The sequence below is a fragment of the Lagenorhynchus albirostris genome, chromosome 7 (genome assembly GCF_949774975.1).
Source record: "Lagenorhynchus albirostris chromosome 7, mLagAlb1.1, whole genome shotgun sequence".
Lineage (NCBI taxonomy): Eukaryota > Metazoa > Chordata > Mammalia > Artiodactyla > Delphinidae > Lagenorhynchus > Lagenorhynchus albirostris.
This window is the reverse complement of record NC_083101.1, coordinates 77,602,466-77,630,295: the sequence shown is the minus strand read 5'-3', so window position 1 is coordinate 77,630,295 and position 27,830 is coordinate 77,602,466. Positions and strand designations below refer to the sequence as shown.

Here is a 27,830-nt window from a genome sequence, read left to right as displayed (position 1 = left end):
GTTAGAATGATGGTGTAAAACACACCATGTTTTACATATATATGTGTGTGTGTGTGTATATATATATATATATATATATATAAAATGTCCATGTATAAATGTAAATCAATGGATAAATAATCTTTATATGTTTTGAGTATACTTAATTTGGAGTAGACCCTCTATGCTAACTGCATTAGCTTATTTAATCCTTATAACTACTATGTGCTGTATCATAACTGCCATTTTACAGATGAAGAAATTGAAATTTAGAGACAGAGATTCTCCCAAGGTCATACAGCCAGCAAATAGTGGGATCACATTTTGATCCCATTCAGCCTGACTTGCTAACCCATCCTCTTAATCATTGCATTTGTAGAGGTGGTAAACTTTTCCCTTCTTTTTTTCTAGATTCTTTGGCTAGCCTAATAATAAAATTGACATAAGACAGATTAAAGGGAGAAAAACAAATTTACTACATATGAGAGCCCCCAAAGACATGATACCCAAAGTCAGGCAGTTGAAGCTGATGTGCCATCCTGAGCTAAGCAGAAGTGGGTAGGCGTTTGGGGCTTCAAGGGAAGGAAGATAAATTACAGGAAAATGAGAAGAGCAGATGTTTGGTAAACAAATGTTTGTCATGCCATGCAGATAAATCTTTCTGACAGAAAAAAGTTATCTTTGATATTAGCTCTTTTCCTGGTACAAGGCCTCCATCTAAATTTTTTAGACAGTTAAAGGGAAGATAAACAGTCTTCCTGAGTCTGTTGGGTCTTGATTGTCTTCAGCTTGTAATAATCCACATTGCAAAACTGGCATATTTGCGGGTGGCCTATTCTACTCCCCTGCATTACACACACAGACATGTATATACAATTGTTTTCTGACACAGTAGTTTCTGAAACCGCTGTCTATTCCATGTTCACTAAGTTGTGGACATCAACCTTTAACCAGTAGGTAGGAGGTTGGTCTTTTTTTTCCCGTTTTTTGAAGGCATTTTAAAATTTAGGCCTAAAAACATATTTTAAAGATTTATACATGTATTTTTGAAAAGTGAAGCAGCCAGATATTGATTCCAAGTCTTCAGTTTCTAGATTTTTTTCCTCCTTTCCTTCTAATTCCCTGCCTTTATATACATTTTACACTGTAACCACCCAGAATGGAGGTTTTGTTCACTTTAAATTGGAACATGTGAATTAAATCACTTATTATGCATATGCTGTAATTATATTACAAACACAGTCTTGCATATGATACATAAATGTGATATTTATGTGATATAATTTAAATAATTAAGATGCCTATAGGTTATAGACTAGTTATTGGATAGCTTTCTGAGTTAGCTTTTAGCTTTTATGAGTGTCATGTATAAGCTAAAGCCCTAAAAGAAATAATAGTTTTCTCATTATTTATATATAAATACATAAATTGTATATGAAATTAGATAAGATAGAGAGATAGATATGTATATAAATTGGGGCTCGAATTTGAGAGCTAACTGCATTAATGTTTCAAAACTTTATTGGTCATTTGTTGTTTTTGCCTGAGAGCACTCCTTCCTCTTTTCCCTTTCTTCCTTCCCTTAGCACACTACTTTTCCACTCAGTGTGTTCTTGACGGAATTATAAATCCAAATGCCACCCTCTACCACCAACACTAGCCAAGGTGGGGAACGGTGACAAAAACTAGGCAAATCACATCTAGATATTTGAATTTTAAGGAACATTGCCCAAGGATGGAAAACTACTAGAACTATATCATCTTAATTTCTGTAAAGTTAAAAGACTTCCAGTTAGTTCCTTCTGCCTAATCCCAGGAGCTCTCCTGATATTATTTCTTTCTGAAGCCTACTTGTTTAGTTTTATATTTGATTATGAAAGTTAAGTTTTCCAAAATAAATTTGTCCTTAGCAAGTATCCAAAGTAACTGATATAAAGATTTCGAATGAATTTCACACCACAAGCTCTCTGTGAAATATGGGGTATTTAGAATGGGTTATGACACTGAAATACAGGAAATGACATTGAGATTCCCATTAACATTCCAGAACTGGAAAATCACTGCCCCAAGGTAATCAGCGGTCTAACAGCTAATTAAGTATTTCCCTGTGGTCACCTGGAACCATGTGTTCAACAAGAGCAAGGTTTTGGGTGACTAACTACTGTCACGGAACAGCTCAGAAAGGTCAAATAATTCTTCAAGCAAGGGGAAGGAGAGTTGTTTCTGAAATATTCGATATTTTAAAAACAAAAGAATGACAAGCGCAAATCTTTAAATTCTTACCTTAAGGCATGGATTGAAACTCAGGGCCTTTCTGTAACTGTGCCGAAAAAAACCGTAGAGCTGGGATCACCAAAATAATCTTAGAGATTAATTCTATAGATTACTGAATTATAAATTGGTTGAATTTACAGCCTTTTCAGTTTTCCTTTGTGATGTTCAAGCACAGCTCTAGAACTAATATATCCCCAACAGCTGGGACAAGTAGGGCACAGTATATGGGAGAATAAGACCAGTTGGAGAACCCAGATCCCTCAAAGCCTTGTGAAACATCCTTTGCTGGAAAGAATCCTTGTTTCTCATGCAAGAGAAATCTGCATAGTTGAGAGATTACCTTCCCTCATCACAGTGAAGCTAAGAGTTAGTCCCAGAGGATTTACAGGAATTTGCTTATTTGGATAGTCAAATCCTGGAAATTATTTGTAAGATTGGATTTTGAGAATGCTTAGCCAAGGAGGGGGCTGAGGAACATAATTTTGGATCAGGCTGGATTTATCAAAATAGTTATTCTCAATAGAGTTTCTACATTTATTGAGCTAGCTTAAGTAGACAGCTGCTGCCTCTGTTTTAGAAAGAGCAAACCTAAATCCAATTTGCTAACTGACATTGAAAGACTAAAAATCCCTATGTATATCTAGAAGAAGTACTGTCACAGACTTTGAGGTATTGGAAAGCTGGATTAGATCTTTTATGTGCATCTGTTCACTCATCATGATTATCATATTGAGCATAACGGATTGAAAGGTAACCAGATCATGTGGTGATACATGATCTGCATATATATAGGACAAAGAGCAAGGAGGCTACTAGAAATGAAATACAATTGCTGTGTAGTCTTAAAGAGGAAACTGTGTGCACATTTTACAACCACAGAGATATACTGTGAATCTTTCATTAGCTGGCTATAAGGAGACCTGGATTAATATCCAGAACAATACTGTATTATGAGAAATAGCTGAAAGTTTTAGAAAGCATTGGGTACAAAATGTACTACTGTGGCCTGCTGGGGAGAATGCAGGCTTATAGGGTTCAGGAAATAGAGGAGGCCTGATTCTGACCTCAAACCCAGACTTTTGATATGTTTTTCTTCACATATGCTGAGAGTAATAATATGAATAGATATTCTCAGAAAATGGAAGAATCCTCCACCAGCTCTACTGTAAGAATCATTATTGAAGGAATGAGCAAGAGGAATTTGTTGGAGACTTTTCCCTACAAAAGTAATGACATCCTTGGGAAACTCAAAGACATTAGTCACCATCAAAGACCTAAAAAAAAAAAAAAAAAAAATCAGGGTGGAAATTTCCATACCATCCCTGTTCAGATCTTTCATTTGACCTGTGGAATTTCCTGATGAGACTTAGAAAATGATAGGATTATGGAAGCTTAATTTTAAAAAGCTGACTGCATCTTTATATACTATCCTTGATGTTGTAGCCTTACTGGGATAAAGTAATGTAGCTCCTGGCTATTGGTATCAGTTATTGAAGTAGTTTATTTTTCCCAGTAAAATCAATAGTATCCTTTTGCTGTTTGTATTAGTTTTCTGCTCCTGCTATAACAGATTGCTGCAAATTTGGTGGCTTAAAACAAAAAATATACTATCTTCTAGTCCTTTAGTGGATGAAAACAACAGAAATATATTATCAGAAGTCTACAATGTATAAACAGGATGGTGTTCCTTTCTGGAGAGAATCTATTTCCTTGCCTTTTCTACCTTGCAGAGATGGCTTGAATTCCTTAGATAGTGGCCACAAATTGCTCAGACCTTCGCTTCCCTCATCACGCCTACTTATCTGATTTTGACCTTCCTGTATTCTTTTTATAAGGACTCTTGTGATAACATGGGACCCATCTGGATAATCTACCATCAAAAATTTCTTTATTTAATCACCCCTGCAAAAACTTTTTGCCATGTAAAGAAACACACTCATGGGTTCTGGGTATTGGAATGTGGACATATTTGGGGACCATCATTCAGGCTACTGCACTATTGTTTTCTTGCTGTTGTCACAGTTTAATTCATGCTATTGGCTAACTTAATGTCACAGTGATTATTGCATGACTATGAGAGTATTTTGATGTTAATGCCCAGAAAGTAAGAGTTTGTGCTATGTATAGATGTTTAAATAAGAGTATCACAGAGTAAGAGATAGTAAAGCAAAATGGAAGATTTTATGTATATTTTATTTCAGGAAAGTTTCTGGAGTTTGTATGGTCTGAAGTCATATCAGGATATTATCTCTAAAGTAAATGAAACACTGCTCATTTTTGTTCTGCTACTACTAAGAAGAAAAACAATATTTAGATGACTACCTAGGACTTTGAAAACATTTAGGTGTCCTTCTATGACCTACTTACCAGGTGAAGTATGAAGTTGTGAAATTTGTGTGCAACATTTGAGAGCAAGACAAAGCAATAACAGGCTATATCACTAATGGTTCTTTCCACTAATTTGAAGATGCAGCTGATACAATGATTCCCAAAGTGTCTGTGATAGAATGGATGGAGCCTTTGGCAAGCATTATTCTCACAACTGGAGAGCAGGATCCTAAGGTGGGGGAGAAAAGCCATGATCCTTTTGGTAGTTAACCTCAGAGAAACACTTTTTGGCATGCTACTAGGCTCTGATAAAAATTTAACAAATGACCATGTGACATAAGATGATGCTAACATAGGTTGAGAGGGCTGAAGGATATGCTATATTCTCTAAGCCACTGGTCAATATAGTACTGTTTCTCTTGGAGCCAGAATACATAAATCTAGGAACCAAGAAGCAGATGTGGGAGTGGTGACTTAGTGAAGTATATTCTTGGATGTTTTTAAAATTAACCCCATTCTTGCAATTCTGTGTTCATCTACCAAGGCATACAAAAATTGTTATAGTACATTGGAAATCAATAATGTCTTATCAACTTTTAGGCATCGTATGCCACCCACTCTATAGACAAAAAATAATTCAAATCATTGGGAAATAGGTTTTCTGTTAGGAAAAGGTAATAGAGAAGAATATAAAATCTTTGAGGGGACATTATTCAAGCAATTGTAAATTTTAAAAAAGACAAAGTGCTATGTCAGTATTGAATTTTAGTATGAAACAAAATGTTGTGTTTATGCTGAGAAACGAAGGAATGAAATTGATGAGAAACTGTTAATTTTGCAAGCACACCTTTTGTTCCATGCTCCGTCCGTCACAATGCCTTTTAGAAAACTACCCTGCCCAATTCTATGTGGGTTGCTCCTTTGTCTTCCAGGTCCCAAGACCCAGGTTAATCAAATTAGACTCTTTCTCTTACAAAAGTTAATATTTATGAGAAAGATACAATGATATAAATTATTTGAAACTGAGCTATTCTGTGGAAATAAATGACGAAAGTATAAGTGAGTTCTTTAATGCAAATCTTTACCCTGCTCTGTTTTCTGCCTTAGATTTTATTATAATTTTCTCAGCTACTTATTTGCCATTAAATAGTTTTATGATGAAGTTAGCCAGAAATATTCTACTGTTTAAAAGAAAAACAGCTCTAGCTTATATATATATATATATATATATATATATATATGGATTATACCCCCAAATTACAAAATAAATGACTTACTCATGAAATAAAGTTTATAAAACATCTCAATTTGGATGAATGTGAGGTCTTCACCTTTTGGAAAAAACAATTCTAATTGAGCTGTGTGTGAAGTCATTCTCTCTTCCTCTCTTACTCATTACACATGACATGGAACCAAGCATTTTTTTTTTATACTGCAGGTTCTTATTAGTCATCAATTTTATACATATCAGTGTATAAATGTCAATCTCAATCACCCAATTCAGCACACCACCATCCCCACCCTACTGTGGTTTCCCCCCTTGGTGTCCATACGTTTGTTTTCTACATCTGTGTCTCAATTTCTGCCCTGCAAACCGGTTCATCTGTACCATTTTTCTAGGTCCACATTCATGCGTTAATATACAATATTTGTTTTTCTCTTTCTGACTTACTTCATTCTGTGTGACAGTCTCTGGATCCATCCACGTCTCAACAAATGAGTCAATTTCGTTCCTTTTTATGGCTGAGTAACATTCCACTGTATATACATACCACATCATCTTTATCTGTTCATCCGTCGCTGGGCATTTAGGTTGCTTCCATGACCTGCCTATTGTAAATACTGCTGCAATGAATATAGGGGTGCACATGTCTTTTTGAATTATGGTTATCTCTGGGTATATGCCCAGTAGTGGGATTGCTGGATAATATGGTAATTCAATTATTAGTTTTTTAAGGAACCTCCGTACTGTTCTCCATAGTGGCTGTATCAATTTATATTCCCACCAACAGTGCAAGAGGGTTCCCTTTTCTCCACACCCTTTCCAGCATTTGTGGTTTGTAGATTTTCTGATGATGCCCATTCTAACTGGTGTGAGATGATATCTCATTGTAGATTTGATTTGCATTTCTCTAATAATTAGTGATGTTGAGCAGCTTTTCATGTGCTTCTTGGCGATCTGTATGTCTTCTTTGCAGAAATGTCTATTTAGGTCTTCTGCCCATTTTTGGATTGGGTTGTTTGTTTTTTTTAATATTGAGCTGCATGAGCTGTTTATATATTTTGGAGATTAATCCTTTGTCCATTGATTTGTTTGCAAATATCTTCTCCCATTCTGAGGGTTGTCTTTTTGTCTTGTTTATGGTTTCCTTTGCTGTGCAAAAGCTTTGAAGTGTCATTAGGTCCCATTTGTTTATTTTTGTTTTTATTTCCATTACTTTAGGAGGTGGATCAGTGAAGATCTTGCTGTGACATGTCAAAGAGTTCTTCCTATCTTTTCCTCTAAGAGTTTTATAGTATCCGATCTCACATTTAGGTCTCGATTCCATTTTGAGTTTATTTTTATGTATGGTGTTAGAGAATGTTCTGATTTCATTCTTTTACATGTAGCTCTCCAGTTTTTCCAGAACCACTTATTGAAGAGACTCTCTTTTCTCCATTGTATATCTTTGCCTCCTTTGTCATAGATTAGTTGACCATAGGTGTGTGGGTTTATCTCTGGGCTTTCTATCTTGTTCCATTGAGCTATGTTTCTGTTTTTGTGCCAGTACCACATTGTATTGATTACTGTAGCTTTGTAGTATAGTCTGAAGTCAGGGAGTCTGATTCCTCCAGCTCCGTTTTTTTTCCTCAAGACTGCTTTAGCTGTTCGGGGTCTTTTGTGTCTCCATACAAATTTTGAGATGATTTGTTCTAGTTCTGTAAAATTGCCATTGGTAATCTGATAGGGATTGCATTGAATCTGTAGATTGCTTTGGGTAGTATAGTCATTTTCACAATATTGATTCTTCCAATCCAAGAACATGGTATCTCTCTCCATCTGTTGGTATCATCTTTAATTACTTTCATCAGTGTCTTACAGTTTTCTGCATACAGGTATTTTTTCTCCCTAGGTAGGTTTATTCCTAGGTATTTTATTCTTTTTGTTGCAGTGGTAAATGGGAGTGTTTCCATAATTTCTCTTTCAGAGTTTTCAACATCAGTGTATAGGAATGCAAGAGATTTCTGTGCATTAATTTTGTATCCTGCAACTTTACCAAATTCATTGATTAGCTCTAGCAGTTTTCTGGTGGCATTTTTAGGATTCTCTATGTATAGTATCCTATCATGTGCAAACAGTGACAGTTTTACTTCTTCTTTTCCAATTTGTATTCCTTTTATTTCTTTTTCTTCTTTGATTGCCGTGGCTAGGACTTCAAAAACTATGTTGAATAATAGTGGTGAGAGTGGACATCCTTGTCTGATTCCTAATCTTAGAGGAAATGGTTTCAATTTTTCACCATTGAGAATGACATTTGCTGTGGGTTTGTCGTATATGGCCTTTATTATGTTGAGGTAGATTCCCTCTATGCCCACTTTATGGAGAGCTTTTATCATAAATGGTGTTGAATTTTGTCAAAAGCTTTTTCTGCATCTATTGAAACGATGATATGGTTTTTATTCTTCAGTTTGTTAATATGGTGTATCACATTGATTGATTTGCATATATTGAAGAATCCTTTCATCCCTGGGATAAATCCCTCTTGATCATGGTGTATGATCCTTTTAATGTGTTGTTGGATTCTGTTTACTAGTATTTTGTTGAGGATTTTTCCATCTATATTCATCAGTGATATTGGCCTGTAATTTCTTTCTTTGTAGTATCTTTGTCTGGTTATGGTATCAAGGTGATGGTGGCCTCATAGAATGAGTTTGAGAGTGTTCCTTCCTCTGCAATTTTTTGGAAGAGTTTGGGAAGGATGGGTGTTAGCTCTTCTCTAAATGTTTGATAGAATTCACCTGTGAAGCCATCCGATCCTGGACTTTTGTTTGTTGGAAAATTTTTAATCACAGTTTTAACTTCGTTACTTGTGATTGGTCTGTTCATATTTTCTATTTCTTCCTGGTTCAGTCTTGGAAGATTATATCTTTCTAAGAATTTGTCCATTTGTTCCAGGTTGTCCATTTTATTGGCATACTGTTGCTTGTAGTAGTCTCTTAGGATGCTTTGTATTTCTGCGGTGTCTGTTGTAACTTCTCCTTTTTCATTTCTAATTTTATTGATTTGAGTCCTCTCCCTCTTTTTCTTGATGAGTCTGGCTAATGGTTTATCAATTTTGTTTATCTTCTCAAAGAACCAGCTTTTAGTTTTATTGATCTTTGCTATTGTTTTCTTTGTTTCTATTTCATTTATTTCTGCTCTGATCTTTATGATTGCTTTCCTTCTGCTAACTTTGGGTTTTGTGTGCTCTTCTTTCTCTAGTTCCTTTAGATGTAAGGTCAGATTGTTTACTTGAGATTTTTCTCGTTTCTTGAGGTAGGCTTTATAGCTATAAACTTCCCTCTTAGAACTGCTTTTGCTGCATCCCATAGGTTTTGGATCATCATGTTTTCATTGTCATTTGTCTCTAGGTATGTTTTGATTACTTCAGTGATCTCTTGGTTATTTAGTAACATATTGTTTAGCCTCCATGGGTTTGTGTTTTATACCTTTGGTTCCCAGTAATTCATTTCTAATCTCATGGCATTGTGGTCAGAAAAGATGCTTGATATGATTTCAATTTTCTTAAATTTACTGAGGCTTGATTTGTGACCCAAGATGTGATGTATCCTGGAGAATGTTCCATGCACACTTGAGAAGAAAGTGTAATCTTCTTTTTTTGCATGGAATGTCCTATAAATATCAATTAAATCTATCTGGTTTGTTGTGTCATTTACAGCTTATGTTTCCTTATTTATTGTCATTTTGGATGATCTGTCCATTGGTGTAAGTGAGGTGTTAAAGTCCCCCACTATTATTGTGTTACTTTCAATTTTCTCTTTTATAGCTGTTAGCAGTTGCATTATGTATTGAGGTGCTCCTATGTTGGGTGCATATATATTTATATTTGTTATATCTTCTTCTTGGATTGATCTCTTGATCATTATGTAGTGTCCTTCCTTGTCTCTTGTAACATTCTTTATTTTAAATTCTATTTTATCCGATATGAGTATAGCTACTCCAGCTTTCTTTTGATTTCCATTTGCATGGAATATCTTTTTCCATGCCCTCACTTTAGTCTGTATGTGTCCCTGGGCCTAAAGTGGGTCTCTTGTAGACAGCACATATACGGGTCTTGTTTCTGTATCCATTCAGCATGTCTGTGTCTTTTGGTTGGAACATTTAATCCATTCACATTTAAGGTAATTATATGTATGTTCCTATGACCATTTTCTTAATTGTTTTGGGTTTGTTTTTGTAGGTCCTTTTCTTCTCTTGTGTTTCTCACTTAGAGAAGTTCCTTTAGCATTTGTTGTAGAGCTGCTTTGGTGGTGCTGAATTCTCTTAGCTTTTGCTTGTCTGTAAAGCTTTTGATTTCTCCATCGAATCTGGATGAGATCCTTGCCGGGTAGAGTAATCTTGGTTGTAGGTTCTTCCCTTTCATCACTTTAAGTATATCATGCCACTCCCTTCTGGCCTGTAGAGTTTCTGCTGAGAAGTCAGCTGTTAACCTTATGTGAGTTTCCTTGTATGTTATTTGTCATTTTTCCCTTGCTGCTTTCAATAATTTTTTCTTTGTCTTTAATTTTTGCCAATTTGATTACTATGTGTCTCGGTGTGTTTCTCCTTGGGTTTATTCTGTATGGGACTTACTGCACTTCCTGGACTTGGGTGGCTATTTCCTTTCCCATGTTAGGGAAGTTTTCGACTATAATGTCTTCAAATATTTTCTCTGGTCCTTTCTCTCTCTTCTCCTTCTGGGACCCCTATAATGTGAATGTTGTTGCATTTAATGTTGTCCCAGAGGTCTCTTAGGCTGTCTTCATTTCTTTTCATTCTTTTTTCTTTGGTCTGTTCCACAGCAGTGAGTTCCACCATTCTGTCTTCCAGGTCACTTATCCATTCTTATGCCTCAGTTATTCTGCTATTGATTCCTTCTAGTGTAGTTTTCATTTCAGTTATTGTATTGTTCATCTCTGTTTGTTTGTTTTTTAACTCTTCTAGGTCTTTGTTAAACATTTCTTGCATTTTCTCGATCTTTGCCTCCATTCTTTTTCCGAGGTCCTGGATCATCTTCACTATCATTATTCTGAATTCTTTTTCTGGAAGGTTGCCTTTCTCCATTTAGTTGTTTTTCTGGGGTTGTATATTGTTCCTTCATCTGGTATATAGCCCTCTGCCTTTTCATCTTGTCTGTCTTTTGTGAATGTGGTTTTTGTTTCACAGGCTGCAGGATTGTAGTTCTTCTTGCTTCTGCTCTCTGCCCTCTGGTGGATGAGCCAAGCATTTTTTTTTAATGCTCCATGTATTTTTTCTAGCTTTCCTTCTTCCTTTAAATTTTCAAATGGCCATTCATCATTTAAGACCAAACTCCCTTCTCTTCTTTCTAAGCAGAATTAATTATCCCTTGCTTGTATTCTTATACACAGGATATGCATGTAAGATTTTATTAGAATTGCATATGTGTGCATTTGTCTTGTTCACTAGACCCAGAGTCCCTGAGGACTTTATGAGCATATTTTTTTATTTCTAGTCCTTAACATATGTGTCACAGAGAGTAGATAGTCAATATTAACCAAATTTTGAGAACTGACCCATGTTTCATCAAAACAGGAAAGCCAGAATTATTTTGGAAATATGTAGTGGTACTTAGGTTCAAAAATTGCAAAGCAATAAAATAAAGCAAAACAGGAGTTATTTAACCTATATTCATCAATATTTTTCATCTCCCAGTAAGAAAGAAAAATGGAGAAAAAAGAGAAATTTGCCTGTGTAATTTATTCATAGTAGATAAGAAAGAGCTAAAGGTGAATCATTTTCATTAGCAATTGCAAGATTTCAAAGCAAGTTGGCATATTTTGATGTATGTTCATTTTTTCACTTGGTCTGTACCTGAGGGGAAATATTTTCAACATCAGACACAAGAAAGCTACGTGTACATAAAATTTCCTTTATTGCTTTTTGGTCTGCTGTCTGCAGGAAACTAGATTTTTCCCAACCAGTAAAATTTGTGTAGGCAGAGGTCAGCATAACCAGAAGAATGGAAGAAAGATGCAAGCATTGGAGTCATGACCTTGTGACAAAGAGGTCAAAGTGTTATTTCAGAGCAGTGACCTCCAAGAGGAATCTGTGCACTCTAGGGAATATGTGAAATGACTCATTAAAATTAGGAAAGAAAACACAATAACAACTTCTATATATCAATATCTATATGTATTAAAGAAATTAAGTTTTATTTATAATTAGTGGAAGGCTTGACTGAATTAATTTTCAAGCAGCTCTGTGTCAAATATGTCAACACATGGGAGGCAATCTGAATAAAGGAAGAGAAATCTACAATTCAGGGCTTCTGAGGCTTATACTCACTCTTTAGTTCTTTTAGTTTATTGGGACATTGCAATTTATATAGCCTAAGTTAAGAGGACTTATAGACTATGGTAATTTTAACTACATTTATCATCACAAAAATGGTTTTAAAATATTCATTTAAAGACATATAGATCAAAAACTAAACTGATACAGGTATAAGCAAATAATAATACAAGAGCAGGATTGACAGCTTTACTCCTGTTTCCAACTATCCTATCAGTAATATTATGAAGTAAAAAGTTTGTCGACTATGACCTAATCAGATATGAGAATTTGGGCTAAAAAACAGTTAGTAAAAATTAGTAGAGTATTACACACATATACACACCCACAGATTGTACCTCCACATACAATTATTTTACTGATAGAAGGTTAGAGTCTAGAAATTGTCTAGAAATCATTGGCTTGGAGGACTGGATAGACTGAGACCAGTTCTCCAGGAAAAAGTGGACAAAGATGAAATACATTAGGGAAGACAGATGTACAGTTTGGGGGGGGGAAGACTGAGGGGAAGAGATGAAGCATTGTAAGAGAGAGAGTGGAAAATAAGTAGAGTTAAGGTAGTCCTGAGATCAGAAGAAACAACTGAATCAAGAACAGGAGCAAAGCAATGCTTTTTATATTTAATGTAGTAAAAACCTTGCAATAAGACATTATATTGCAAAGTGTATCTGTTATCCCCTGAAATGTATACAAGAAAATCAAAGATAGGCAAATTTTTAAGACACAGGACTGAGATATTTATTTATTTATTCATAGCTAGTGTATTTTTAACAGCAGCCTAATGAGAAGAGATTAGGGGTATGTGATCAGAATCAAGCCAATCCATTATCCTTGTTCTTATTTGAAGAGTTTGCTTTAATAATTTAGTAGATATGCATGTACCACCATCCAATAATATGATGTGATCATTTTCAAGTACTGTATTGGATCTGGATTTCCATTAAAAGGGCCCTATTTTGATGAAGACTAATGACTGGAACTCTGTGAGCTACAGTAAGTGGCATCTTATCTGGTGTCCCATGACAGAACCCATCTTTTCTCATTTCTTTACGTTGAGCAAGAAAAATTGAATAATTACAGAAATTCTATTTCTTAGTTGTTTCTAGAATTAGAACGTGTTTCAGAAGTGTTTAGAAGAATGGAATAACCCTGGTGGAGCCTATTATACTCTTCGACTTTAAGTGACATTGTTTTTCACATTTTTTTTTCTTTTGCGGTACGCGGGCCTCTCACTGCTGTGGCCTCTCCCGTTGTGGAGCACAGGCTCTGGACGCGCAGGCTCAGCGGCCATGGCTCACGGACCCAGCCGCTCCGTGGCATGTGGGATCTTCCCGGACCGGGGCACGAACCCGTGTCCCCTGCATCAGCAGGCGGACTCTCAACCACTGCGCCACCAGGGAAGCCCCTGTTTTTCACATTTTAATGTCTTAAATTGAGCTGCATCTTAATATTTGATGGCATATTATGTTCACTATTGATCTGGTGATCTTAGGATGTGGTTATGCTCTGTGCATGCACGAACTTGGCTACTGTTCCTGATCATTGGAGAAGACAAATGCAACCCCTCCATGTTTCAGTCCAAAAAAAAATGTGGGAGGTATAGGAGTTTTGTTTGCTATTTGATAACCTGTTGACATATCTTAGTGAAGAGAACAAAGCAACAGCATCAACATACAAAGAATTGCCAGCAACTTAGGAGAAAATAACAAAGACAATAGTCAGCACTCTTAAGAATGCTGCATTATCGATTCTCTTGGTGATCCAGGGGACAACACTGTGAAGAACATATTGACATTTCTTACATCAAGTCAAAGAATATTTCAGAAAACTTGAGTTGGGAATAAATTTTAGGAATCATGTGATCAATTTTTCTTTTTTCCTTATAGACATCTAACCAAGAGAGATATATGATGACTATCTTTATTAGAATATGTATAAAAAGCTCTTCCAGTAATTATAAAATTTCCAAGTGATAAGAAAGTGTTGAGTCAGTCAATATGGTAGTGGTACTCTTATAATTGATGGTATCTTAGATTAGATGAAGCACAAAATTCAACTTCTTCCCATCAGGTATGATTCACAGACACCTCTTATAAGTACATCAGCACTGTTTTATCATAGTAGTACCTCAATGACATCTTGAAAACTGTTCTTGAGTTCTCACCCACACTGCATTGCTAAACAGGATTTTCAATTTCCATCCTTTCATGTGCTTGACTTCTGGACTAATTGCTTCACACTCCTACTTTTCACTGTAGTTTTCTTTGTGTGTTTTGTTGGCAGGGTCTCGCAATATAAATGTGAGGGTACTATACAAACGTGATTGGGCGAGTACATCAGAAAGATTGAATTGCAGCTGAAGGAAGAATCACACACATTCAGGTAATAAATTTTAAATATAAGCTCTTAAAAAATAAAATTCCTCAGAAAATATACCTTCTCTAATTTATATAGAGAGAACACAGAGCTACTGAAAAATTTTGTTAAAACAATCTAGCAACATCGGGAATAACTTCTATATATCATAGTATCTTCCAACATACCTTATATTAGGGGGTTATATTGTAAAGTTTATCTAATCTCTCTCCATTCTACAAGAACCTATACTGTCTAACAATAGAATGCACTGAGCTTTAGTGAATCTTATCAAAATTTCCCTTTCGATATGTCCCACAGTAATATACTAATTATTAAAAAATTGGAAAGAATTTATGCTCAGTGTACCCGAAGCCATTTCACAACATCAATTTCAGTAGAAATATGAGCAGAATATTTCATCCTTCTGTTCTCTCTTGAGGATAACACCTTTAGTAATTTCCATATGTTATCTAGTTAATATGACAAACAAAGAAACTTGAGGATTTCAAGCACAATAACAGAAGTGAAAGATTTTGATTGACTGGTACATTATAACTCTTATTACATACTATGGACCCAGGATGTTATAATAATTAGCCTGTCAAGTCAATTGTTACTCTTCATTAAAAATGAATATATGAAAGCAATTAATCTCAACTTTAGCTTCATTAGGACATTTTATTTTTGCAGTTGGGTGCAGTTCAGTATCTCAGTTTGAAGGATGTATTATTTTCTAATAGAAGGTTTCACCTACATTATTTTGATTACTAACTTGAATCACAAAATACCAGCTTATGTAATTACTGGGTGAACATTCTGAGTTATTTTTAATTTGCCTTTTGAAATTATAGATGCAAGAGATTTTCCCTTATTCCTTTTCTTCACTTTTGTCTTATTGAGGCTGTAGACTCAGAATTTCACACTCTTGAAAGTGATTCTATCCTCTGTAAATCATGTCTCTGAAAATGCTGACACCCACACAAATAGGCAAAGCTCAAGGACATTTCTACAAGCCCAAAACACATTGCAAAAAAATGTGAAATCAGAGTTGAGTTTTTCATACATAGTAAAGGTTAGATGAGAGATAATAAAAAATTGCCTGCTGGTAATCAGTTTTCAACTTAGACTGTGGACTGATTGACTGTTCATGACGATTGAAAACTGGCAGGTGAAAGTTATAGCACACATCACAGAAAAGATATCGGTCTTACCCTTTGCATTCTGATGAATTAAAGACAAGAAATAATAGCAGTTGAAAATCAGCATCTCTCTTTATTCATGGACAAGTCACCCCATCAGCTGGAAAAACTGAGGATGTCTGTATGCCTAGCAGATATTAGAGGGAAACATTGAACCATAGACTAGTAATACAGGAGTGAACTCTGAAAGGTGGGCCATTTTGTCAGTTCTTTCATCCTTACTCAGCCACCACATATGCAACTCTATATGGGAAATGTCATGATCTCCCTTCGGAATATCTTTTTTTTTTTTAATTTATTTATTTATTTATTTTTGGCTGTGTTGGGTCTTCGTTTCTGTGTGAGGGCTTTCTCCAGTTGCGGAGAGCGGGGGCCATTCTTCATCGCCATGCGCAGGCCTCTTACTGTCGTGGCCTCTCTTGTTGCAGACCACAGGCTCCAGACGCGCAGGCTCAGTAGTTGTGGCTCACGGGCCTAGTTGCTCCGCGGCATGTGGGATCTTCCCAGACCAGGGCTCGAACCCGTGTCCTTTGCATTAGCAGGCGGATTCTCAACCACTGCGCCACCAGGGAAGCCCATCCCTTCGGAATATCTTAAAAGTCAATGTTAGCAAAGTGTTACATTTAATAACCTGATGATATTACTGCCACTGTTTATGTGAGCCAACATAGCATAATGTAAAAAAGTGTTTACTTAGATTAAATGATCTGTGTTTGAATCACATTCCCACTTGTTTTTTTAATTGGTTGACCTTGAGCAAAGTACATATACTCAGAACTTTATTTACCATATGTAGTAGTTTGCTTGGACTTCCATAAACAGTCTGGCTTAAACAACAGACATTTTTCTTTCTGGTGTTGGAGGTAGAAGTCCAAGATTAAGGTGTCAAGAAGTTTCGTTTCTTCTGAGGTCCCTCTCCTTGGCTTGTGGATGGCCACCTTATTGTTACGTCCTCTTGTCTCTGTGTGTGCATCCTAATGTCCAAATTTCCTCTTTTTATAAGGACAATAGTTAGATTGGATTTGGACTCACCCTAATGGCCTCATTTTAAGTTAATCACTTCTTTAAAGGCTCTATCTCCAAATACACTTATATTTAGAAGTATTGGGGCTAGGGCTTCAATATAATAATTTTAGAGGAACACATCTCAGCCTATAATAACCATATCTACATAATTGCAATATTAGTATTCAAACTCAGAGTTTTTCTAGGCATTAAATAAATCAAAACATATAAAATATCAACTAAAATGTCTATTACACGTGGCGCAAGAGGGAGGGGATATGGAGATGTATGTATATGTATAGCTGATTCACCTTGTCATACAGCAGAAATTAACACACCATTGTAAAGCAATTATACTCCAATAAAGAAGTTAAAAATAATTTTTTTTAAAAATGGGGCATTTGTGGAGGCAGAAGATGAAAGGATTCAGAAGAATTTATTGTTAAGTCAGAGGAAGACATACTAGCCCTTCAAAGAAGTTCATCAAGTGGTAAAGAGAAATTGCACCCAACATGGTAGATCTAGTTGATAGGGCAGCCCGGACACACCATAACCAGAGTGCTAGGCCAGTAGGTTGTCAGGAATATTTAGTTACAAGAGTTAGAACAATCTGGGATTCAGGAACAGAACTCCAGGTACTTAGAGCAGCTTACTTAGAAGAAATTACCAAGATAAAACATAAGCACACAGAAACAGTGGTTATAATGGGGTAAATAAATTAGTGAGTTAATAAATAAATGAGGTAGTCACAACTGTGCTATCTTTTTAGATGCATCTGTTCATTCATTCACAGTACAATTTTAAGTGTAGAGTACAATTTCCACCTTATAGATGAGGAAACATTAGTTTAGAAACCCAAACTTCATGAAACCAGAGTCTATAACTACCTTGCTCATTAATTATATTCCCAGCACCCAGCAAAAGGCCTGACACATGGTAGGTAGTAAATAATTATTCACTGATTGAATCAATAGGCTGTCAATTGTAGTTGAATGATGCAACTAGGAATTAAACCAAAGCCATGATTTAAGTCAACACAACAGAAACAGAAAGTACAATAAAGGAGAATAGCATAATTAGAAGTATATGAGACATAAAAATAAAAAAAAACAATAACAGGATTAAGCATGCTATCTCCCAAATTTTCAATTTTATTATTGTAAAAACACAGCAATATATGCAGAGAACCAAATAGTTTATCTTGAGTCATCTCTTATTAATTGATATTACTTGATTAATACTCTCTGAAAATTGGTTGTTCATTCATCTGTCAATTAACTTATTTTAACATCCAGCCCATATTTTTTTTCTTTTTTGCTCTTTCAGATAGTTTTATACTTGCATACAGCCTGCTGAGGTCAAAGTCTAATAATATTAGGCAGCAAAACATAATAGAAAGATAATGAGCATTGGAGTTAGTGTATTCTCCTTTGATGCCCAGCTCTAGTACCTACCAGTTTTGTTACCTTGGGCAAATTATTTAATGTCTCTGAACTTCAGTTTTGCTTTATCTATACAAAGGGAGTTAATATGGTTTGAAGTGGAGATGCAATTAGATAATTCATGTAATATGCCACCACCACAAAGTAGATGGTTCATTAATCCAGTAACCCAACAAAACAAGTGAAATGAGCTTTTTCCCAGAATTAATTTTTATATAACATTGTCATTTTCTCCCACAGAGCTCATCACTTAACATCAACTAGTTCATCCTTTACAAACTTAAATTTTAAATAGTTGTTTCTTCAATTGTCCTGCTACTGCATTTGACATGGCAACTCACCCTTCATTTCTAAAACTCCTTTGTCCCCTGGCTTTCTTGATTCTAAAGTTTTTTGATATATTAGTTGTTCATTCTTCCTTTACCAAGTGTATACATGTACATACCCATATTATCATGAACTTCAGTCAAGATTTCTTGCTGATTTTAAAAATACATCTCATGTTTTGGTACATTTCATACAATATGAGTTGTGCATCCCTAAGGAAGAAGTCAGAAAACCCTGTCTTGGCCTTGAAGCTAAGAGGGGATAGACATGGAAATTAGGCTCTGCCAGTCAAGTGCATCTATATGAGACTTAACTGGGAAGTGAGGAACAAGGCTGGGTGAGGATGAAGGTGGAAGCATCCAGCCTACGAGCACAAGGCAAGGAGATCCTCGTCTGTGGCCGGTGCCAGTGATGCCAGTTGAAGTGTCAGGGTTTTTGCTTGTCCATTCTCGTGATATAGTCAGGAAACTTTTGGCTGCCTAGTCTCTAAGCCTGAATCACTAGAAGTCACCTGTGTTCTTTGAGTTTAATTTCTGAATTTCTTTTCTCCTTAAACTAGTTGCAGTGCTTTCTGTTGTTAGTAACAAAGATTAGTGACTGACACAGTGTCTCTCAAAGGTTTATCCATGACCTATACTTTTTCTTCTCTATTCCAGTCCTAAGTAAAACCATTTCACAATTTCAGCTAAAACCTAGAAGGTAATAACCAAATATTTATTTGTCTTCAACCTCAGAAATTTGAGCATCACACTTTTTTTCTGCTTGTTTATTAATCATCTCCACATAGTTATTTACCAAAAGTACTCAAACTAAATATATTCACAACTGTACTCACTACATCACACCCAAAGTCAGATGTATTTTATCAGCCAAGTCAACAAGTTTTTATTCAGCTGGTTCTTTACCCCTGCTTCTAGATGTGATTAAGTTCAGTCTGAATCTTAGTTTATCTTCTATAACTGCCCTGTCTAGTACACATTTTTACCATGATGGTAATCTTCTATGTCTGTGCTGTACAAAATGGTAACCACTACATGTGGCTACTGAGCATTTGAAATATGGCTAATACAAATGAGAAACTGAATTTTTAATTTTGTTAAATTTTATTAATTTTATATTCAAGTGTAAATAGCCACAGTGTGGTTCTGTATTATATTCCTCAGCTTTGGTTTAATTTGCAGATATAGCAAATTGTATATTTATCCAGATGCTCCTGTTAGAAATATTTAAAATAGACTTGAGGCTTTTCATTTAGAAATAATGCTTATTAAATTCTTCAAGCCAGCATTTTACACTGAAAATTTGGGGGGTATTAACCATTAACCAGTTATATGGCCACTACGTGTAGTGTCTAGACTATCCTGACCTGCTGATGTATGCCAAGTGAAACAGGATCAATAAGCTCCCTGAAGTCAAGATCTATGGCATCTGTGTTAGCAGTGTTGATCATCTGAACCTGCCAAGTACTTAGGCTTTGTATCAAGTGAGAGAGCAGGTGTTTACCTTGCTTCTGGAGGAATTTGTATAGTCCCTGCCTAAAACAAAATTGCTGGTACAATCCAAATTTGGAACTGATCCACTTTTGTAACATATTTTAAGTAACAGAATTCCTTAGTGTAGACACTTGGGGATGAATTACAGATTGTGCTTACTTAGAACACCTGGATTAATTGGTCTGTTGGAAACTGTTGGAAATTTAACTCAACAAGAGATTTGACGATTTTCTCCTCTAAACTGACCAAAGTCACATATGCTTTATTATTCTATTTTACCAAGGTTTGGCAAAATTTTTCTCTAAGCGGTCATATAAAAATATATTTTAGACTTTGGGTCAAGAAGCAAAATCAAGGATATTATATAAGCACCTATATGGTTATTTACAAATGTAAAAGCCTGATCTACTTATTAAACAATATATGGTCTCTGTCTAAGCATTGTAAACCTATGTCTATGCATTTGTAATTTATAGATATCTGCTGTTAATGTCTTATTTTGTTCTTTGGAGAATTATTCTCTTGTTTTACAGTTTACAGAGATAATTGATTTTAAAGACATTTTAGAGATTGTTCTGTGAGTCTAATGTATCACAATTGCTCTGAAATGTTGGTGCCTTTCATAGTTTTTCTCAGGAAGTTTGGAAATTTATTTGATAGGATCTAATTCTGTGGGAAGATTTTCTCATGCAATGTTCCCCTCAATCTTTGCATTTAACAGTTTCCTCTTCATAGGCTTTGTGGGCACTCTCAGTGGACTCCTAGTGCAGACTCAGGTGTTCTATCAGTGTCTAAAAGTTTCTGTCTCACAGTATTATTATTGTTGTTATTCCAGCTCTAGTTATTCAATGAGAGGGTGACTTGACTCAAGCTCTGTCTGCAGTGATTTCTCCTACAACCACAAGTACACTGATTGATATCAGCTCTAGCCGTGGGCAGCATTTCCCACTTATTTTCAGCCTCCTTTGTTCAAGTAGTCAGTCTTGATTCAGACCTCTGCCGCTCATAAGTTTTTCAATTTCTGCTACCCAAGTGCCCTGTCACTCCATCTTTAGTTTACTTCTGTACATTTATAGTCCATGGAAAACTTTATTTTTCTTGAGGCTGTGTTGTTTTACTTTATAGCATTACAATTTATTTGAATATTTTAATTTTAAATATCATTACTTTGTTGTATGAAAGGAGAATTTTCTAGTGTTTTCACATCCTAACCTTGACCACATCCCTTAATGAGTTTTCCAAAACTTATTGGAAATATTCATAGACCTAGAAACTTTTCTCTTTGAGTTGAATTCCTTTTTAAATGAATAAAAGTTCTTCTGAGTAGCTTTCCTGTAATTTCTCTGCAACAGTTGAAGCCTTCTTGTCCATGTGGCAGATGTAGCGGCTTAAACTGTTCTTGTATAAATATCTATCACAAACACTGTGAACTTGGCATACATTGTTGGTGAGTTCTCTCACCTTCAAGTCCAATTGTGCATTAAGAAAATGTGGATCTACCCTGTTTTCTTCTGTTTTTAATTTTATTTAAAAATAATGATAGATTTACAGGTCGTATAGAAGTGTACAGAGTTTTCTGCCTTCTTAGTAAACGTTGCATAGTACTGGATTTTCTTAAGTTTTTTTGTTTCTATCTTCCACATTCCTTTCTAAATATTTGACATACATTTGTACATAAAGATAGCTGGGTCCTCAACATATTTGCTTTTAGACAAGTTTGGGCATGTTCAGGGTGGTATGGCTGTATACAACATATTTGCTTTTAAATTCCAAATTATTCCTTTAAAGTTTTCTTTAAATGACCAAATTGTTTTTAGTGATGCAAACTAAAATTAGCAAAAGTTCAGGAATAGTTACTATATAATGATGTTGTTTCTATACTTAGATAAGTAAAATTAAACTTTATTTTCGTATATACACATAAATACATACACATACACACAAATTCTTTGGAATTTGCACAGGCCAATACTATATTATAGTGTAGTGTTTCTCAAAATGAGAATTAGAGTTGACCCTTGGACAATGCGGGTTTGAACTGTGCAAGGCCACCTCACTTACACAAAATTTTTTTTCAGTAGTAAATACTACAGTATTACACGATTTGAGGTTGGTTGAATCTGGGGTTGGTTGAATCTGAGGATGTGAAACTGCAGTACATAGAGGGCCAAGTATAAATTATACGCAGATTTTTGACTGCATGGTGGGTAGGTGCCCCTAACCCTGTTGCTGTGCGAAGGCCAACTGTACTATCTTACAAAAGACCTGGGCAATGAGAGCACCACCACCCTTCTGTGAGCTTTTGAACAAAAACAATAGGATCCTCTGCCTTTTTATCCAAGCCCTGGCCCACTTCCTTAATATTGTTTGTCCTGTATCTTATCATTTTTTTCCCTTTTTTCTCTATCATTACTTCCTCTAACTTCTTTCCCATTATTCATTGTTAATTACTCTTCTCTCTTTGTAGTAAAATTCCCCTCGTCTTTCGTCTCTCTCCAAATTAGTAGGCCATCCATGTATTTAAAATATCATTTATTTATTCATTCACTAGAGAACGCAGCATTGGTTCTGCCTATTAATAAGTACTGTGAGTGTCACTAAATGCCACATTAGGCCAGAAACAAATAATTGGGAATATGCCCTAAATATCAACAATAGCTCTTTAGTGGAAACTTCAAAAAAGAATGAAAAGAAAGAAAAAAAAGCTTCCTATTTAACATCCAAAATACTGAAATCTCTCTCCCCTCAGAACATATATGACTTAAAAACTCCATTTGAGTTTTTGAGAGTTTTTGCTTAATTATCGACTTCAGCCAGTTATAAAAAAGTGTATTTGTTTTAGTAGTTATTGCCAGTTTTCTTTCTAAAGGGTCTCCAGGTCTCTGTCTCTTCCTTCACTACATTTTCTGCCAATCTTATGTAAAGAAAGAAAAAAAAAATGGAAAAAGAGGCTAAAAGAAAAAAGACAAGCTAGAGAGAAAGAGTGACATTTGATTATTTTTTAAAATGAAGAAAGTTAGAATAATCTATTTTGCTCACAATTCTACTCCTCAGTATAAAAATCTAGTTAAGTGCTTTGTCTCCAAAATGTGGCTAATAATAAATACTGTTATACATTGTTTTTAGGCTTGCAAATATTTAGAGACTGTTTTAGAAGTATGGCAAGTAAAACTCTAAAGTGATACACAATTACTCAAAGGAGTATTTGAAAAATGTGTTTCAAAAGTTGCTTTATAAAAATTATCTTAAAGATGTATATAAATCATCTCCTAAATTTATAATACACATGAAATAGTTCCCTTTTTCTTTTTTGTTCCTGAAGTCTTTATTTTCTATGGTGTTAACAAAGAAAGTAATTGCAAAAAGCGATTGCCCCCCAAAGAAAGAAACTGGAAATGTTTATCGCAAATAACAGATACTACTTTTCTCATATGAAATGCTTAAATTGCCACATGATGTTAATGAATAGAGAAAATTCTATTGTGGTTGTATTTATTTGTTTGATTGTTTACTTATTTATTTCTCTTCTGATCAGCTTCTTCTGTCTCTTCTGAACTCATTTGAAATTTTTTATCTCAGAACTGTGCAAAAGAAATGTTTCTGCTATTCATTTATTTATAACAAAATGCTTTTTTTGATTTTTGAAAATAATACTACCTTGAAAAAAGTATATAAGTATACTTAGAGATTTTTGCAGTGGCCTTGGAGTTTCTATAACATATACACATACAAGATTCAAAACCTCGTAAGATCAACTCAGTTCTCTGTGAACATAAAAAGATGTGGAAAACAGTCTAGATGCATTTATGTAGGACATAGTTGTCACAGCAGGGCACATCTCAGCAATATCCTCTGTGCTGAGGTATAAAATACTGGAGGCTGGGACTTCCCTGGTGGTGCAGTGGTTAAGAATCTGCCTGCCAATGCAGGGGACACGGGTTCAAGCCCTGGTGCGGGAAGATCCCACATGCCATGTAGCAACTAAGCCCGTGCACCACAACTTCTAAGCCTGAGCTCTAGAGCCCATGAGCCATAACTACTGAGCCCGCGTGCCACAACTACTGAAGCCCATGCACCTAGAGCCCGTGCTCTGCAACAAGAGAAGCTACCGTAGTGAGAAGCCCGCGCACTGCAAGGAAGAGTAGCCCCCGCTCACTGCACCTAGAAAAAGCCAGCGCACAGCAACAAAGACCCAACGCAGACAAAATAAATAAAAATAAATAAGTAAAATAAAACACTGGAGGCCAGCATACCTCGTATCAATATCACTGATCATATTTTGTGCTTTAAAAAAAAATATTTATTCATGTATTTTTGACTACGTTGGGTCTTCGGTGCTACGCACCGGCTTTCTCTAGTCGCAGCGAGCAGGGGCTACTCTTTATTGTGGTGCGAGGGCTTCTTACTGCGGTGGCTTCTCTTGTTGTGGAGCATGGGCTCTAGGCATGTGGGCTTCAGTAGTTGTGGCATGCAGGCTCAGCAGTTGTGGCTCGAGGGCTCTAGAACACAGCCTCAGTAGTTGCGGTGCACTGGCTTAGTTGCTCCACAGGATGTGGGATCTTCCCGTACCAGGGCTCGAACCCATGTCCCCTGCATTGGCAGGCAGATTCTAAACCACTGTGCCACCAGGGAAGTCTAATATTTCGTACTTTAAAGAAACCAGAAAAGAACACCAGGGGGTAGAAAATAGGCCCTCAGGTCAATGTTCTTGTAACTGTACTTTCATTTGCACCCTAAACTAACCATACTCTGCAGTGCATGGGCACTGTATCCAATTTTATTACCTACTCATTTTGACTTATATCCTAAGCCAAAATGGAGAGCTGAATAATAAAGGATCCAGTTTTCTGTGTGTTTAGACTATTTGAATCTTTTCTACCTAAAACCACAACCCTCTAAGTTACCTTACACCAATTAATCAAGCTACCTTCTGCCCTTCTGAGATTAAAAAGGGTATATTATCTAATGATCACATGTAAGAAATGGAAAGGGTCAAGGGAATTCAGTTAAGAAGGTATATAAGAAGTATCTTCCCTATCCAAGGCCCGTACTTCACCCCTGCTATGAGCTAATGAGTTATTTTTCTCTTGAAATTTCTTTACCACAGTATTCCTTATACCGTCCACAACTATGGTAACTCAGAGCTTCAAAAGTTTTAAAATGTTCTTTGTCTTCTCCTTTTTTTTTTTAAATCACTATGCATTGATCTAGGAAGTCATTCTAGAATTCCAAGCCTAATTAACTTTAATGAACATTTTAAAAAATTACTTTATACAGTACCATGTTACCCATTTAAAAAAAAAAAGCCTTAGATATCAGTGTTCAAAATTTTTTCTCAAGAAATTAGTAAGAATATTAGAAGAATATGCCTCTCGCTTCAAGGAGCAGAGTGACTGATGTGCTCCCAAAATGTGGTAAAAAGGAGAATAGGCAGAAGACATGTCTCAAAACATAGAAGAGAGTTCAGTTCATCTACTCTTGGGAGGTGTCACTGAATCATGCTTTTTATTTATGGTGTTATGTACAGCAATAGGTAAAGCTTGGGATCTGCTATTATCCTAGGAATGCATTTGAGCCTGACTGAACAGAGATTCAGCTGGATAGGGATGACCATCCTCTCCCATCACGGGTTAGATGAATGGAGATCTCCAGAGATCCAAAAAGCAGCAGCTGAACTTTAGAGTGATCTGTGGATTGCTATAGCCCAGGTGTAACAGAGCTTCGGGGGCCATGTTCTGACTCTATAGGAGGTAAAAGAGGTCAGGTAAGAGGAATGATATTGTGGTGGTAGATAGGCCATCCAAATAGTAACTTAGAAAGGGATTGCCAAAAAATTTTCACCCTGACTACAGATTGGGACACAGTGTGGGACTTGGAGCACAAGAGTTCACAGTACATTAGCACCAAGCTTCTCAGAGAATCTGCATTACTGAGGACTCATCAGTAAAAAAGAAATTCAATTGGGAACCAGAGTTGAAATCCAGTGCTAAGTACTAGACTTATAGATGTGGCCAAGGATTGTTGTAGGAAAAATGGGGCATGAGAGGATAGTCATGTCCCAGGTCTCAAGTGAGTCCCTGGGACAGGCCACCAAGTGAGGGTCCTTGGCTTCACACAGGAAAGAGTTCAAGAGGGAGCCATAGTAAAGTGAAAGCAGGTTTATTCAGAGAGATACACATTCCACAGACAGAATGCAGTCCATCTCAGAAAGTGAGAAGGGCCCTGAGGTGTGGGAATGGTTGTTTTTATGAGCTAGGTAATTTCATAAGCTAACGAATGGGAAGAATATTCTAAATATCTTGGAGTGGGTGCAGGGATTTCCAGGAATTGGGGCACCATCCACTTTTTGGCCTTCTATTGTTGGCCTCAGAACTGTCATGGCACCTGTGGGTGTGTCGTTTAGCATATGCTAATGTATTACAATGAGTGTATAATGAGGCTCAAGGTCTGTTGGAAGTTGAATGACTCTTCCACCATCTTGGGCCTAGTAGGTTCTAACCGTTTTTTGTGGTATTCTGTTCTTCTTAATGGTTATGTCATTCTTTTAATGGTTGCGCCCTCCCACTCACCTTCCTGTCTCAGGATAAGAAATAAAAATAGGACTTTTGGATCTGGGGAACAGCATAAGACCCAGCATTTACCTGCACCATTGCACCACTCCCACCCCATGCCAGAATAATTTAATATTACTCTCAACTTTTGGGGAGGCTGAGGTTGCCTTTGTTTTTGCTTTTGTGAGTCCCGTTTGGCCTGGGAACCGGTGATACCGAGCCTGCAGGACAGCAGTTCAGTAGGACTGAATGTGAGGATCTAGAGGTGGCAGAATCAGCAGCTGAGAACCTGGCAAGGGTTTATTCAATGCAAGGATGCCTCCAGGAATCCATAGGTCACTCTGGTACACTTCCTACTTACTCCACACATAAATATAGCTCATGTACTTGTTGTATAGATATATATTACAAGTTCAGTTCAATTGCAATTCGTTCATGTGATGTAATGTTATACACATATTTTAGTTGTGTATTTTTTTGAACTTTGCACTTTTATTTTATATTTTATAGATTATACTCTCTTCTGTTTTCAATTATTTTATAGGCCCTTAAAATCTTAGAGGACTAGGCACTGTGCTGACAATATCTAATGACAAAAAGAGACCAGACTAAATAATTAAGAATCCACAGCACATTGTCCATGTGAATATTATATTCCCCCTCCTCCTTTTTCTACACCAGTCCTGTGCTATGAAGTCCACGTGTGTTCAGCTGCATTTTCTGTAGCTGATAAAATTTCTCACAGATTATGGCAATAAAATGGCCTATATATCTAATTTTTTAAAATTTTGCTGTGTGTTTTCACACTTTTCTGTGCCTGCACAAATATTAAAAATAATTCTTTTTTTTTTCTTTTACTCTTTCATCATTGCTACAAAGGCAGTCTAATAATACTAATAGTGCTTCAGTAGCTCCCAGTGTATAGGGTTTTTTACTCCTTCTTGCCTTGGCTGCAGAAACCTTAGTAATGGACCTTAGGTATGGATTTGAGAGAGCAAGAGAGGTGGTAGATGATAGCACTTAAAAACCTGATGTTGGGGCCAAGCTGTCTGGATTCAAATCCCAGCTTGTTTTTTTAACTGGATGTACAGTGTTGGGGTCCTTGGGTATGTTTCTTTCATTCTCTAGGGCTTAGTTTCTTCATCTGTATGATGATATCATGAGAATGTACAATAAAGTGATACAGAAGAAGCAATTAGGACAGCACCTGGTATAGAGTATAGGGCTATTATTGTTATTACCTTTGAAAACCAAGGGTATAATATTATACCAATTACTTTGAAATCTGCGTTCAGCAATTTTTTTGGTTGCATCTTGATAGT

At 36.1% G+C, this 27,830-nt stretch overlaps 1 long non-coding RNA gene across 1 annotated transcript in view; it reads left to right on the top strand.

Moving 5' to 3' along the window:
• Positions 1-27,830, top strand: part of LOC132522954 (uncharacterized) — a 413,938-nt gene that overhangs the window by 74,522 nt on the left and 311,586 nt on the right. Inside the window, exon 4 of the long non-coding RNA XR_009541389.1 lies at positions 14,417-14,515. This is a non-coding gene — a long non-coding RNA (uncharacterized LOC132522954). The remainder of the gene's footprint in view (positions 1-14,416; positions 14,516-27,830) is intronic.